This window comes from Sesamum indicum, linkage group LG2 (genome assembly GCF_026168435.1).
Source record: "Sesamum indicum cultivar Baizhima isolate 11 linkage group LG2, ASM2616843v1, whole genome shotgun sequence".
NCBI lineage: Eukaryota > Viridiplantae > Streptophyta > Magnoliopsida > Lamiales > Pedaliaceae > Sesamum > Sesamum indicum.
In genome coordinates this window covers 20,330,210-20,344,444 of record NC_142658.1, presented here as the reverse complement: position 1 = coordinate 20,344,444, position 14,235 = coordinate 20,330,210, and the positions used below count along the sequence as shown (strand labels likewise).

Here is a 14,235-nt window from a genome sequence, read left to right as displayed (position 1 = left end):
CTTTTTAAAACACAGAGGGATTTTATAGATTTTATCCTTATTACTAAGTGAGAGGACTATTTTGGTGTCTCACTTAATTTTGTTCTGTCATTTTTTTTCAAATTTTAAAATTAATTTCTTACTCCTTCATTTAACGTGGTTTTCTCATAAATACCATTTGGTAGTTATTTTTTTCATGTATAATTTTATTTCTCTAATATTATTTATTATCTTTGTTTGTCAATATTTTTATAAATATCAAAATATTTATATTAACTTATTATCTTAATATATAATTTTAGGTATTTTTTAACTCTACAAAAATTAATAATACAATTTCTAAAAATATTTATTTGAACTCATTTTTAAAAATTATGCACATATATAAAATGTGCCATATTTACTAATATTTATTGTTCAATTTGTATATAATTATAAAAGAAACTTATCGATATGAGAGGTGTGTCTATACGATCAGTTCTTTAGAGAAAGAGGACTCAAAGGAGCACATGCCCTCATATGAAATTGGACATCAAAAAATGCGACATGCAACAAGGTTGGTGTTCCATTCCACAAGTTATTATCCACTTTAATTTTATAAGAGCCTCGCAATTTTGTTTGTGAAAAGACACTTTATTAAAAAAAATATATTTTAATCTGCAATATGGGAAACATACCTACCAAACTATTTCTAACAAATTTAAAAATAACACATGAAAAGAATTAATATTGAACAGGGCTAATATCTTGTTGGGAGAAAAAGAAGAAGAAAAGGCTCTATTTTTATTATTTGAAGCGATGGATTATTATTAGTCAAGTAACTCGATTACAATTATTTTTGTCAAATATCAATAACTAACGAGATAATTACATCAATTTTATGTTGATCAACAATGTCGACAAATAAAATTCAAACAACACTTACTATTATATTGGACAACAGTAAAAATAACATTGTACGCATATCTTCAAACCCATAACCTATTTGAATATTTTCATAAAAGACTAATTTAAAATTGAACTTGAAAATAGAGAGATGTTTTTACAATTATGTAAATTTTACTATTATTTTTAGGAACATTTTTGACAAATTCCTAATAATAAATATATTTTATTTGTTTGAATAATTTTATATAAAAAATTATTTCAAATATTTCAATATTGAACTGTATTTTGTATAATAGTAATGGATTTTACATTCGTTTGATATACAATCATTTGAAAAAATTTCTTAAATCATTCATCTGGATCCATATCTTTCCACGTAACGTAACTTTATTTTTTGGATTATTGGTATAGAATGGCATATATTTCTTTACCTAAAAACAAAATTTTCTATCTATTTTGATTATTATTTAAAAAAAATGATATTTTTCTACACATACAATATATTTTAGTTACCAAAGTTTGTATTTATATGATAATTACTTTCACACAATTAAGACATTCTATTAAATATGTAGAGATCATCTTTTACATATATCCAATAATATATAAAATATAAAAATAAAGAAGTAGATAATTTGTGAAAAATAAATAACGAACTAAATTGAATTTTGAAAATAAATCATATTAGTAGAAATAATATTAATTCTTTAGTAGAATGAACTAAACAAAAAAAAATTGAAACTCGGAGTTCAAAACATGAATTTAGAACTTTGTCTACAAACAATAAATAAAAATTTAAAAAATCAATATTAAAATTAAATATTAATAAATAAAAGAACTCATAGTGAAATAAAACCAAGGTAACTTTGTCCCAAATTGAAACAAAAATTAATAGTTCAATCTTTATAAATATACAGTTGATGGGATGCATTTTTTAAATTAAAATTTAAAACTATTTTTGGTGGATTTTTTTTTTGTATAAAAAAATTATTTTAAGGGAGTTCTTTTGTTTTTTCTCAAAGATTCAAATCGAGAGATATATATTTTTTAGTGGAATCTTTATCTCCTCCAACTAATTTACATGAAACAGCGGAGGTGTACAAGTTGCTGTACGGATTAAGGAATTAAATAAATTATTATGATACTAATTAAATAATTCTGTAATTAGTTTTTATAATGATAGTTGTTGATTATGTACGTAGTTGAATTGAAATAGAATTTTAATAAAATAAATAATAATAAAGAGTTTTAGTCACGATTAATAACTGTTTCAATAAAAATATTTAAAATTTATAATAGTAATTAGAAAAAAAAATATAAGCTATATAAATAGAAGAATATACGATAGTATATATGTTTGGTTGAAAAGATTATGAAATATGATTAAATATAAAAAATATCATTAAAGGTATCATTTTTTAAATTACTATCATCTTGACATTGTAACTTGTGGACAATTACAAAAGAGACAAATTCTCTCAATATTTATTAAAATAAAAATTTTAAAATGATAATTCTTGTGGAATATTTTTTTGCAACATTTAGATCATAGTATAGAAGTTCAAAATAGACATTAATAATAATAAAAAAAAAAGAAAGAAAGAGAACGAACATTTAATTTTAAAAAGACTTATAAAAATATGACAAAAAGTTCTATTTATTAAAATTTAATAACTAATCAAAATTCAAATATTTTTTGAAGTTAAAAGTAAAAGTAATATTTTAAATTTTCATTGTATTGAAATAAAGAATATTCCAATCAAATTTAATAACTAATTACAGTTTAGACTAATCAATGATATAATATATCTCATAAATTAAAATTGTTAAGATGGGATTAGTATTTTGTATTAATTTATTTGGTACATGTACATTAATGAGTAGGTCTGAACAGCTTTTGTAGCCCCGCCGTGTTTGAAAAATGGCAATAATTTACGAAATATTAACTCAATTATCGTGCTATATTCATGGCTATTTTTTTAATATTTGATTCAAATAACAACGTGACTCAAATTAATACAAGCACAAATTGCCTACCTTTTGTATAATAATTTAATAAATTGTGGTGTATATCAATTCTTTAAATACACGTGACCATATATTGTCTGATGAATTGGTGTCAAACCCTCATCTGAAACTCCCCCTCACCTCATAAAGCTAAAACTTTCATACCTTGATCAAATATCACCCCCAGTTTATATTCCCATGATTTTCTTCAATCAAGCAGACGAATCGAGAGGCTTGACTAGCAGTAACCATATCCAAAGTTCTCAGCAGTGGAAACAATCACTGTCCAATACTTTAACCTTGTTCTATCCATTAGCAGGACGGATTGTTGAAGATAGGTCTGTTGTTGACTGCAATGACGCCGGTGCTGAGTTCATTGAAGCTCGAGTTCGAGCTCTGCTTAGTGATGTTCTACAAGAGCCCATCGTCGAGCAGTTGAAGCACCTCATCCCTGGCGGTGCAGATGCTACTGCCGGCGCCCGTCCAGGGGCGGCCCTTGTCGCAGTGAAAATCACTTTCTTTGACTGTGGAGGAATCGCGATTGGAGTTTGTGTTTCACATAAGCTGGCCGACTTGGCGTCTATAATGACATTTCTGAACGCATGGGCGGCCTCGTGCAGAGGAGAAGCTGAAGTTCCTCGATTCACTCTCGACCTGGCCAACTATTTCCCACCCAGGGAATTTCCTGACTCTCCAGCTTTCTTGCGAAAGCTCACGTCAAAGGAGAAGAAGATTGTGACCAAGAGATTCGTGTTCAATAAGGAAAACTGGAAGCTCTTAAACAGGCGGCGGCGGCGGGTACCTCTCCATCTGGATCAAATGTGAAGAACCCGACAAGAGTGGAAGTCGTCTCAGCTTTTATCTGGAAGCCTTTCATAGATGTGGCGAAATCTGAAAACCCGGAGACGAAAAAGACATTTGCTGCATCCCATGGTGTGAACCTGAGGGGAAGAACAAGCCCGCCTCTTGTTTTGGAGAATGTATTGGGCAACTGCTTCGTGTCAACGACAGCGTTGGCCGATGCTAGTAACGGAGAATATCATGATTTGGTAGCTCAATTGAGAAGCGCCATCAAGAAAGATGCTCATGTATACATAATGTTTTTGTTGGAGAACAGCGGATTTGAACGTGAACTCTCCAGTTTTTTTTCCAATTATTTTTCAAACATTTGGGACGCACAATATAACTGAATATAATAAAACAAAAAAATTTTGCGATACAAATACGATGCGTAAAAAATTAAAATATTATTCTATTGTGTCTTCATATTTTTCCCATATTTTTCCTTTTATTTATTATTTTTTTAATAATTAAAATAATTAAATAAAAATTTTCACAACTCAAAAATTAATTATTTCAACAAAAATGAATTAATCATGTCATTTTGAGGTGACGTGCAAATTTTCATGCAGTGGTCGGCCAAGACGCGCGCGCGCACAAGTCGTCACGGGTTGCCTGCGCGCGCACGCCGGCACAGTCCGAGCAGGCGCGCGCGCGCAGGCCGGCACAGCCCGCGCAGGCCCGCACTGTCCGCGCCGGCGCGCGCACAGGCCGGCAGTGCCCGCGTAGGCGCCCGCGCGCAGGCCGGCACTGTCCGCGCAGGCGCGCGCGCGCGCGCCCGGCAGTGCCCGCACAGGCGCCCGCGCGCAGGCAGGCACTGTCCGCGCAGGCGCGCGCGCGCCCGTCAGTGCCCGCGCAGGCGCGCTCGCGCCCGTTGGCAGTGGCTGCCTGCGCGCGCACGTCGGCAGTGTCCGCGCAGGCCTTTTTTTTTTTAATAATTAAAATAATTATATAAAAATTTTCATAACTAAAAACTAAATTATTTCAACAAAAATGAATTAATCATTTGATTTTGAGGTGACGTGAAAATTTTCATGCAGTGGTCGCCCGAGGCGTGTGCGCGCGCACGGCGGCAGGGGCTGCGCGCGCGGCCGTCGGCACTGTCCGTACAGGTGCGCGCGCGCCCGTCGGCAGTGCCCATGCAGGCGCCCGCGCGCACGTCGGCAGTGGCTGCCTACGCGCGCACGTGGGCAGTGTCCGCGTAGGCTTTTTTTTTTTTTAATAATTAAAATAATTAAATAAAAAATTTCATAATTCAAAAATAAATTATTTCAACAAAAATGAATTAATCATGTGATTTTGAGGTGACGTCCAAATTTTCATGCAGTGGTTGCCCGAGGCGCGTGCGTGCGCACGTCGGCACGGGCTGCCTGCGCGCATACGTCGACAGTGCCCGTACAGGCGCGCGCACGCACGGCTGCAGGGGCTGCGCGCGCGGCCGTCGGCACTGTCCGCACAGGTGCGCGCGCGCACGGCGGCAGTGTCCGCACAGGCGCGCGCGAACGTCGGTAGGGGCTGCCTGCGCGCGCGCATCGGCAGTTGTCGGGCAGGCGGCGTCTGCCGCCTTCCGACTGCACGCGCGCACGTGAAGACGTACAGGATGTGCTCGTGAAGACGTAATGCTCATGTATACATAATGTTTTTGTTGGAGAACAGCAGATTTGAACGTGAACCCTCCAGTTTTTTTCCCAATTATTTTACAAACATTTGGGACGCACAATATAACTGAATATAATAAAATAAATATTTTACGATACAAATACGATGCGTAAAAAATTAAAATATTATTATATTGTGTCTTCATATTTTTCCCATTTTTTTCTTTTATTTATTATTTTTTTAATAATTAAAATAATTAAATAAAAATTTTCACAACTCAAAAATTAATTATTTCAACAAAAATGAATTAACCATGTCATTTTGAGGTGACGTGCAAATTTTCATGCAGTGGTCGGCCAAGGCGCGCACGCGCACGTTGGCACGGTCTGCCTGCGCGCGCACGCCGGGAAAGGCCGCGCAGGCGCGCGCGCGCAGGCCGGCACAGTCCGCGCAGGCGCGCGCGCGCAGGCCGGCACAGTCCGCGCAGGCGCGCGCGCGCAGGCCCGCACTGACCGCGCCGGCGCGCGCGCGCAGGCCGGCAGTGCCCGCGTAGGCGCCCGCGCGCAGGCCGGCCACTGTCCGCGCAGGCGCGCGCGCGCCCGGCAGTGCCCGCACATGCGCCCGCGCGCAGGCAGGCACTGTCCGCGCAGGCCGGCACAGTCCGCGCAGGCGCGTGCGCGCCCGGCAGTGCTCGCGCAGTCGCGCGCGCGCCCGTCGGCAGTGGCCGCGCAGGCGCGCTCGTCCCCGTCGGCAGTGGATGCCTGCGCGCGCACGTCGGCAGTGTCCGCGCAGGCTTTTTTTTTTAATAATTAAAATAATTAAATAAAAATTTTCATAACTCAAAAATAAATTATTTCAACAAAAATGAATTAATCATTTGATTTTGAGGTGACGTGCAAATTTTCATGCAGTGGTCGCCCGAGGCGCGCGCGCGTGCACGTCGGCAGTGCCCGCAGAGGTGCGCGCGCGCCCGGTGGCAGGGGCTGCGCGCGCGGCCGTCGGCACTGTCCGTACAGGCGCGCGCGCGCCCGTTGGCAGTGCCCACGCAGGGGCCCGTGCGCCCGTCGGCAGTGGCTGCCTGCGCGCGCACGTGGGCAGTGTCCGAGCAGGAATTTTTTTTTTAATAATTAAAATAATTAAATAAAAATTTTCATAACTCAAAAATAAATTATTTCAACAAAAATGAATTAATCATGTGATTTTGAGGTGACGTGAAAATTTTCATGCAGTGGTCGCCCGAGGCGCGCGCGCGCACGTCGGCAGTGCCTGCACAGGTGCGCGCGCGCACGGCGGCAGGGGCTGTGCGCGCGGCCGTCGGCACTGTTCGTACAGGCGCGCGCGCGCCCGTCGGCAGTGGCTTGCCTGCGCGCGCACGTCGGCAGTGTCCGCGCAGGCCTTTTTTTTTTAATAATTAAAATAATTAAATAAAAATTTTCATAACTCAAAAATAAATTATTTCAACAAAAATGAATTAATCATGTGATTTTAAGGTGACGTTGAAATTTTCATACAGTGGTCGCCCGAGCCGCGCGCGCGCGCACGTCGGTAGTGCCCGCACAGGCGCGCGCGCGCACGGCGACAGGGGCTGCGCGCGCGGCCGTCGGCACTATCCGTACAGGCGCGCGCGCGCACGTTGGCAGTGTCCGCACAGGCGCGCGCTCGTCGGCAGTGTCCGCGCAGGCCTTTTATTTATTGTTTTTTTAATAATTAAAATAATTAAATAAAAATTTTCATAACTCAAAAATAAATTATTTCAACAAAAATGAATTAATCATTTGATTTTGAGGTGACGTGAAAATTTTCATTAAGTGGTCGCCCGAGGCGCGCGCGCGCGCATGTCGACAGTGCTCGCACAGGTGCGCGCGCGCACGGCGGCATGGGCTGCGCGCGCGGCCGTCGTCACTGTCCGTACAGGCGCGCGCGCGCCCGTCGGCAGTTCCCACGCAGGCGCCCGCGCGCCCGTCGGCAATGCTTGCCTGCGCGCGCACGTCGACAGTGTCCGCGCAGGCCTTTTTTTTTTTAATAATTAAAATAATAAAATAAAAATTTTCATAACTCAAAAATAAATTATTTCAACAAAAATGAATTAATCATGTGATTTTGAGGTGACGTGAAAATTTTCATGCAGTGGTCGCCCGAGTCGCGCGCGCGCACGTCGGCAGTGCCCGCACAGGTGCGCGCGCGCACGGCGGCAGGGGCTGCGCGCGCGGCCGTTGGCACTGTCCGTACAGGCCCGCGCGCGCCCGTCGGTAGTGGCTGCCTGCGCGCGCACGTCGGCAGTGTCCGCGCAGGCTTTTTTTTTTTAATAATTAAAATAATTAAATAAAAATTTTCATAACTCAAAAATAAGTTATTTCAACAAAAATGAATTAATCATGTGATTTCGCGGTGATGTCCAAATTTTCATGCAGTGGTCGCCCGAGGCGCGCGCGCGCGCACGTCGGCATTGCCCGCACAGGCGCTTCCGCGCACGGCGGCAGGGGCTGCGCGCGCGGCCGTCGGCACTGTCCGTACAGGCGCGCGCGCGCACGTCGGCAGTGTCCGCACAGGCGCGCGCGCACGTCGCAGGGGCTGCCTGCGCGCGCACGTCGGCAGTGTCCGAGCAAGTCTTTTATTTATTTATTTTTAATAATTAAAATAATTAAATAAAAATTTTCATAACTCAAAAATAAATTATTTCAACAAAAATGAATTAATCATGTGATTTTGAGGTGACGTCCAAATTTTCATGCAGTGGTCGCCCGAGGCGCGCGCGCGTACACCGCACGGGCTGCCTGCGCGCGCACATCGCCAGTGCCCGCACAGGCGCGCGCGCGCACGGCTGCAGGGGCTGCGCGCGCGGCCGTCGGCAGTGTCCGCACAGGCGTGCGCGCGCACGGCGGCAGTGTCCGCACAAGCGTGCGCGCACGTCGGTAGGGGCGACGGGCGCGCTTGTGCGTCGGCAGTGGTCGGGCAGGCGGCGTTTGCCGCCTTCCGCCTGCACGCGCGCACGTGAAGACGTACAGGATGTGCTCGTGAAGACGCAATGCTTATGTATATATAATGTTTTTGTTGGAGAACAGCGGTTTTGAACGTGAACCCTCTAGTTTTTTTCCCAATTATTTTTCAAACATTTGGGACGAACAATATAACTGAATATAATAAAATAAATATTTCGCGATAGAAATACGATGCGTAAAAAATTAAAATATTATTCTATTGTGTCTTCATATTTTTCCCATTTTTTTCTTTTTATTTATTATTTTTTTAATAATTAAAATAATTAAATAAAAATTTTCACAACTCAAAAATTAATTATTTAAACAAAAATGAATTAATCATGTTATTTTTGAGGTGATGTGCAAATTTTCATGCAATGATACCCCAAGGCGCGCGCGCGCGCACGTCGGCACGGGCTGCCTGCGCGCGCAGGCCGGCACAGCCCGCGCAGGCCCGCACTGTCTGCGCCGGCGCGCGCGCGCAGGCCGGAACTGCCCGCGTAGGCGCCCGGGTGCAGGCGGGCAGCGCCCGCACAGGCGCCCGAGCGCAGGCCGTCATTGTCCGCGCAGGCGCGCGTGCGCCCGGCAGTGCCCGCACACGCGCCCGCGCACAGGCAGGCACTGTCCGCGCAGGCGCGCGCGCGCCCGGCAGTGCCCGCGCATGCGCGCTCGCGCCCGTCGACAGTGGCTGCCTGCGCGCGCATGTCGGCAGTGTTCGCGCAGGCCTTTTTTTTTTTAATAGTTAAAATAATTAAATAAAAATTTTCATAACTCAAAAATAAATTATTTCAACAAAAATTAATTAATCATTTGATTTTGAGGTGACGTGAAAATTTTCATGCAGTGGTCGCCTGAGGCGCACGCGCGCACGTCGGCAGTGCCCGCACAGGTGCGCGCGCGCACGGCGGCACTGTCCGTACAGGCGCGCGCGCGCCCGTCGGCAGTGCCCACGCAGGCGCTCGTGCGCCCGTCGGCACTGTCCGTACAGGCGAGCGCGCGCCCGTCGGCACTGTCCGTACAGGCGCGCGCGCGCCCGTCGACAGTGGCTGCCTGCGCGCGCACGTCGGCAGTGTCCGCGCAGGCCTTTTTTTTTTAATAATTAAAATAATTACATAAAAATTTTCATAACTCAAAAATATATTATTTCAACAAAAATGAATTAATCATGTGATTTTGAGGTGACGTCCAAATTTTCATACAGTGGTCATCCAGGGCGCGCGCGCGCGTACGTCGGCACAGGCTGCCTGCGCGCGCACGTCGGTAGTGTCCGCACAGGTGCGCGCGCGCACGGCGGCAGTATCCGCACAGGCGCGCGCGCACGTCGGCAGGGGCTGCCTGCGCGCGCGCGTCGGCAGCGTCCGCACGGGCGCGCGCGCGCGTCGGCACTGGTCGGGTAGGCGGCGTCTGCCGCCTTCCGCCTGCACGCGCGCACGTGAAGACATACAGGATGTGCTCGTGAAGACGCAATGCTCATGTATACATAATGTTTTTGTTGGAGAACAACGGATTTGAACGTGAACCCTCCAGTTTTTTTCCCAATTATTTTTCAAACATTTGGGACGCACAATATACATGAATATAATAAAATAAATATTTCGCGATACAAATACGATGCGTAAAAAATTAAAATATTATTCTTCTGTGTCTTCATATTTTTCCCATTTTTTTCCTTTTATTTATTATTTTTTTAATAATTAAAATAATTAAATAAAAATTTTCACAACTCAAAAATTAATTATTTCAACAAAAATGAATTAATCATGTCATTTTGAGGTGACGTGCAAATTTTCGTGCAGTGGTCGGCCAAGGCGCGCGCACGCGCACGTCGGCACGGGCTGCCTGCGCGCGCAGGCCGGCACAGTCCGTGCAGGCCCGCACTGTCCGAGCCGGCGCGCGCGCGCAGGTCGGCAGTGCCCGCGTAGGCGCCCGCGCGCAGGCAGGCACTGTCCGCGCAGGCGCGTGCGCGCCGGTCGGCAATGCCCGCGCAGGCGCGTGCGCGCCGGTCGGCAGTGCCCGCGCAGGCGCGCTCGCGCCCGTCGGTAGTGGCTGCCTGCGCGTGCACGTCGGCAGTGTTCGCGCAGGCCTTTTTTTTTTAATAATTAAAATAATTAATTAAAAATTTTCATAACTCAAAAATAAATTATTTCAACAAAAATGAATTAATCATTTGATTTTGAGGTGACGTGAAAATTTTCATGCAGTGGTTGCCCGAGGAGCGCGCGCGCACGTCGGCAGTGCCCGCACAGGCGCGCGCGAGCACGGCAGCAGGGGCTGCGCGCTTGGCCGTCGGCACTGTCCGTACAGGCGCGCGCGCGCCCGTCGGCAGTGGCTGCCTGCGCGCGCACGTCGGCAGTGTCCGCTCAGGCCTTTTTTTTTTAATAAGTAAAATAATTAAATAAAAATTTTCATAACTCAAAAATAAATTATTTCAACAAAAATGAATTAATCATGTGATTTTGAGGTGACGTCCAAATTTTCATGCAGTGGTCGACCGAGGCGTGCGCGCGCGTACGCCGGCACGGGCTGCCTGCACGCGCACGTCGGCATTGCCCGCACAGGCGCGCGCGCGCACGGCGACAGGGGCTGCGCGCGCGGCCGTCGGCAGTGTCCGCACAGGCGCGCGCGCGCACGGCGGCAGTGTCCGCACAGGCGCGCGCGCACGTCGGCAGGGGCTGCCTGCGCGCGCGTCGGCAGCGTCCGGACGGGCGCGCGCGTCGGCAGTGGTCGGGCAGGCGGCGTCTGCCGCCTTCCGCCTGCACGCGCGCACGTGAAGACGTACAGGATGTGCTCGTGAAGACGCAATGCTCATGTATACATAATGTTTTTGTTGGAGAACAGCGGATTTGAACGTGAACTCTCCAGTTTTTTTCCCAATTATTTTTCAAACATTTGGGACGTACAATATAACTGAATATAATAAAATAAATATTTCGCGATACAAATACGATGCGTAAAAAATTAAAATATTATTCTATTGTGTCTTCATATTTTTCCCATTTTTTTCCTTTTATTTATTATTTTTTTAATAATTAAAATAATTAAATAAAAATTTTCACAACTCAAAAATTAATTATTTCAATAAAAAAGAATTAATCATGTCATTTTAAGGTGACGTGCAAATTTTCATGCACTGGTCGGCCAAGGCGCGCGCGCGCGCGCGTCGGCACAGGATTCCTGCGCGCACACGCCGGCACAGTCCGCGCAGGCGCGCTCGCGCAGGCCGGCAGTGCCCGCGTAGGCGCGCGCACGCCCGGCAGTGGCCGCGCAGGCGCGCTCACGCCCGTCGGCAGTGCCCGCGCAGTAGCGCGCCCGTCGGCAGTGGCTGCCTGCGCGCGCACGTCAGCAGTGTCCGCGCAGGCCTTTTTGTTTTTTTTTAATAATTAAAATAATTAAATAAAAATTTTCATTACTCAAAAATAAATTATTTCAAAAAAAATGAATTGATCATTTGATTTTGAGGTGACGTGAAAATTTTCATGCTGTGGTCGCCCGAGGCGCGCGCGCGCACGTCGGCAGTGCCCGCACAGGCGCGCGCGCGCACGGCGGCAGGGGCTGCGAGCGCGGCCGTCGGCACTATCCGTACAGGCTCGCGCGCGCCCGTCGGCAGTGCCCGCGCAGGCGCGCGCGCTCCCGTCGGCAGTGGCTGCCTGCGCGCGCACGTGGGCAGTGTCCGCGCATGCCTTTTTTTTTTAATAATTAAAATAATTAAATAAAAATTTTCATAACTCAAAAATAAATTATTTCAACAAAAATGAATTAATCATGTGATTTTGAGGTGACGTGAAAATTTTCATGCAGTGGTCGCCCGAAGCCAGGCGCGCGCACGTCGGCATGGGCTGCCTGCGCGCGCACGTCGGCAGTACCCGCACAGGCGCGCGCGCGGCCGTCGGCACTGTCCGTACAGGCGCGCGCGCGCACGTCGGCAGTCGCTGCCTGCGCGCGCACGTCGGCAGTGTCCGCGCAGGCCTTTTATTTTTAATAATTAAAATAATTAAATAAATATTTTCATAACTCAAAAATAAATTATTTTAACAAAAATTAATTAATCATGTGATTTTAAGGTGACGTCCAAATTTTCATGCAGTGGTCGCCCGAGGCGCGCGCGCGCGCACGTCGGCAGTGCCCGCACAGGCGCGCGCACGGGGGCAGTGTCCACATAGGCGCGCGCGCACGTAAGCAGTGGTCGGGCAGGCGGCGTCTGCCGCCTTCCGCCTGCACGCGCGCACGTGAAGACGTACAGGATGTGCTCGTGAAGACGCAATGCTCATGTATACATAATGTTTTTGTTGGAGAACAGCGGATTTGAACGTAAACCCTCCAGTTTTTTCCCAATTATTTTTCAAACATTTGGGACGCACAATATAACTGAATATAATAAAATAAATATTTCGCGATACAAATACGATGCGTAAAAAACTAAAATATTATTCTATTGTGTCTTCATATTTTTCCCATATTTTTCCTTTTATTTATTATTTTTTTAATAATTAAAATAATTAAATAAAAATTTTCACAACTCAAAAATTAATTATTTCAACAAAAATGAATTAATCATGTCATTTTGAGGTGACGTGCAAATTTTCATGCATTGGTCGGCCAAGGCGTGCGCGCGCGCGCGTCGGCACGGGATGCCTGCGCGCGCACGCCGGCACAGTACGCGTAGGCCGGCACAGTCCGCGCAGGCGCGCGCGCTCAGGCCGGCAGTGCCCGCGCAGGCCCGCACTGTCCGCACCAGCGCGCGCGCAGGCGGGCAGTGCCCGCACAGGCGCCCGCGCGCAGGCCGACACTGTCCGCGCAGGCGCGCGCGCGCCCGGCAGTGCCCGCACTGGCGCCCGCGCGCAGGCAGGCACTGTCTGCGCGGGCGCGCGCGCGCCCGTCGGCAGCGTCCGCGCAGTAGCGCGCCCGCCCGGCAGTGCCCGCGCAGGCGCGCCCGCGCCCGTCGGCAGTGGCTGCCTGCGCGCGCACGTCCGCAGTGTCAGCGCAGGCCTTCTTTTTTAATAATTAAAATAATTAAATAAAAATTTTCACAACTCAAAAATAAATTATTTCAACAAAATTGAATTAATCATTTAATTTTGGGGTGACGTGAAAATTTTCATGCAGTGGTCGCCCGAGGCGCGCGCGCGCACGTCGGCAGTGCCCGCACAGGCGCGCGCGCGCACGGCGGCAGGGGCTGCGAGCGCGGCCGTCGACACTGTCCGTACAAGCGCGCGCGCGCCCTCGGCAGTGCCCGCGTAGGCGCGCGCGCGCCCGTCGGCAGTGGCTGCTTGCGCGCGCACGTGGGCAGTGTCCGCGCAGGCCTTTTTTTTTTTAATAATTAAAATAATTAAATAAAAATTTTCATAACTCAAAAATAAATTATTTCAACAAAAATGAATTAATCATGTGATTTTGAGGTGACGTAAAAATTTTCATGCAGTGGTCGCCCGAGGCGCGCGCGCGCGCACGTCGTCACGGGCTGCCTGCGCGCGGCCGTCGGCACTATCCGTACAGGCGCGCGCGCGCACGTCGGCAGTGGCTACCTGCGCGCACGTCGGCAGTGGCTGCCTGCGCGCGCACGTCGGCAGTGTCCGCGTAGGCCTTTTTTTTTTATAATTAAAATAATTAAATAAAAATTTTCATAACTCAAAAATAAATTATTTCAACAAAAATTAATTAATCATGTGATTTTGAGGTGACGTCTAAATTTTGATGCAGTGGTCGCCCGAGGTGCGCGCGCGCGCACGTTGGCAGTGCCCGCACAGGCGCGCGCATAGCGGCAGGGGCTGCGCGTGCGGCTGTCGGCAGTGTCCGCACAGGCGCGCGCGCGCACGGCGGCAGTGTCCGCACAGGCGCGCGCGCACGTCGGCAGGGGCTGCCTGCGCGCGCACGTCGGCAGCGTCCGCACGGGCGCGCGCGTCGGTAGTGGTCGGCAGGCGGCGTCTGCCGCCTTCCGCCTGCACGC

At 47.1% G+C, this 14,235-nt stretch overlaps 1 pseudogene; it reads left to right on the top strand.

Annotated features, from left to right (window-relative positions):
- The first annotated feature begins 2,979 nt into the window (after positions 1–2,979).
- LOC105156728 (stemmadenine O-acetyltransferase-like) lies at positions 2,980–4,119 on the top strand (annotated as a pseudogene).
- Positions 4,120–14,235: the final 10,116 nt, after the last annotated feature.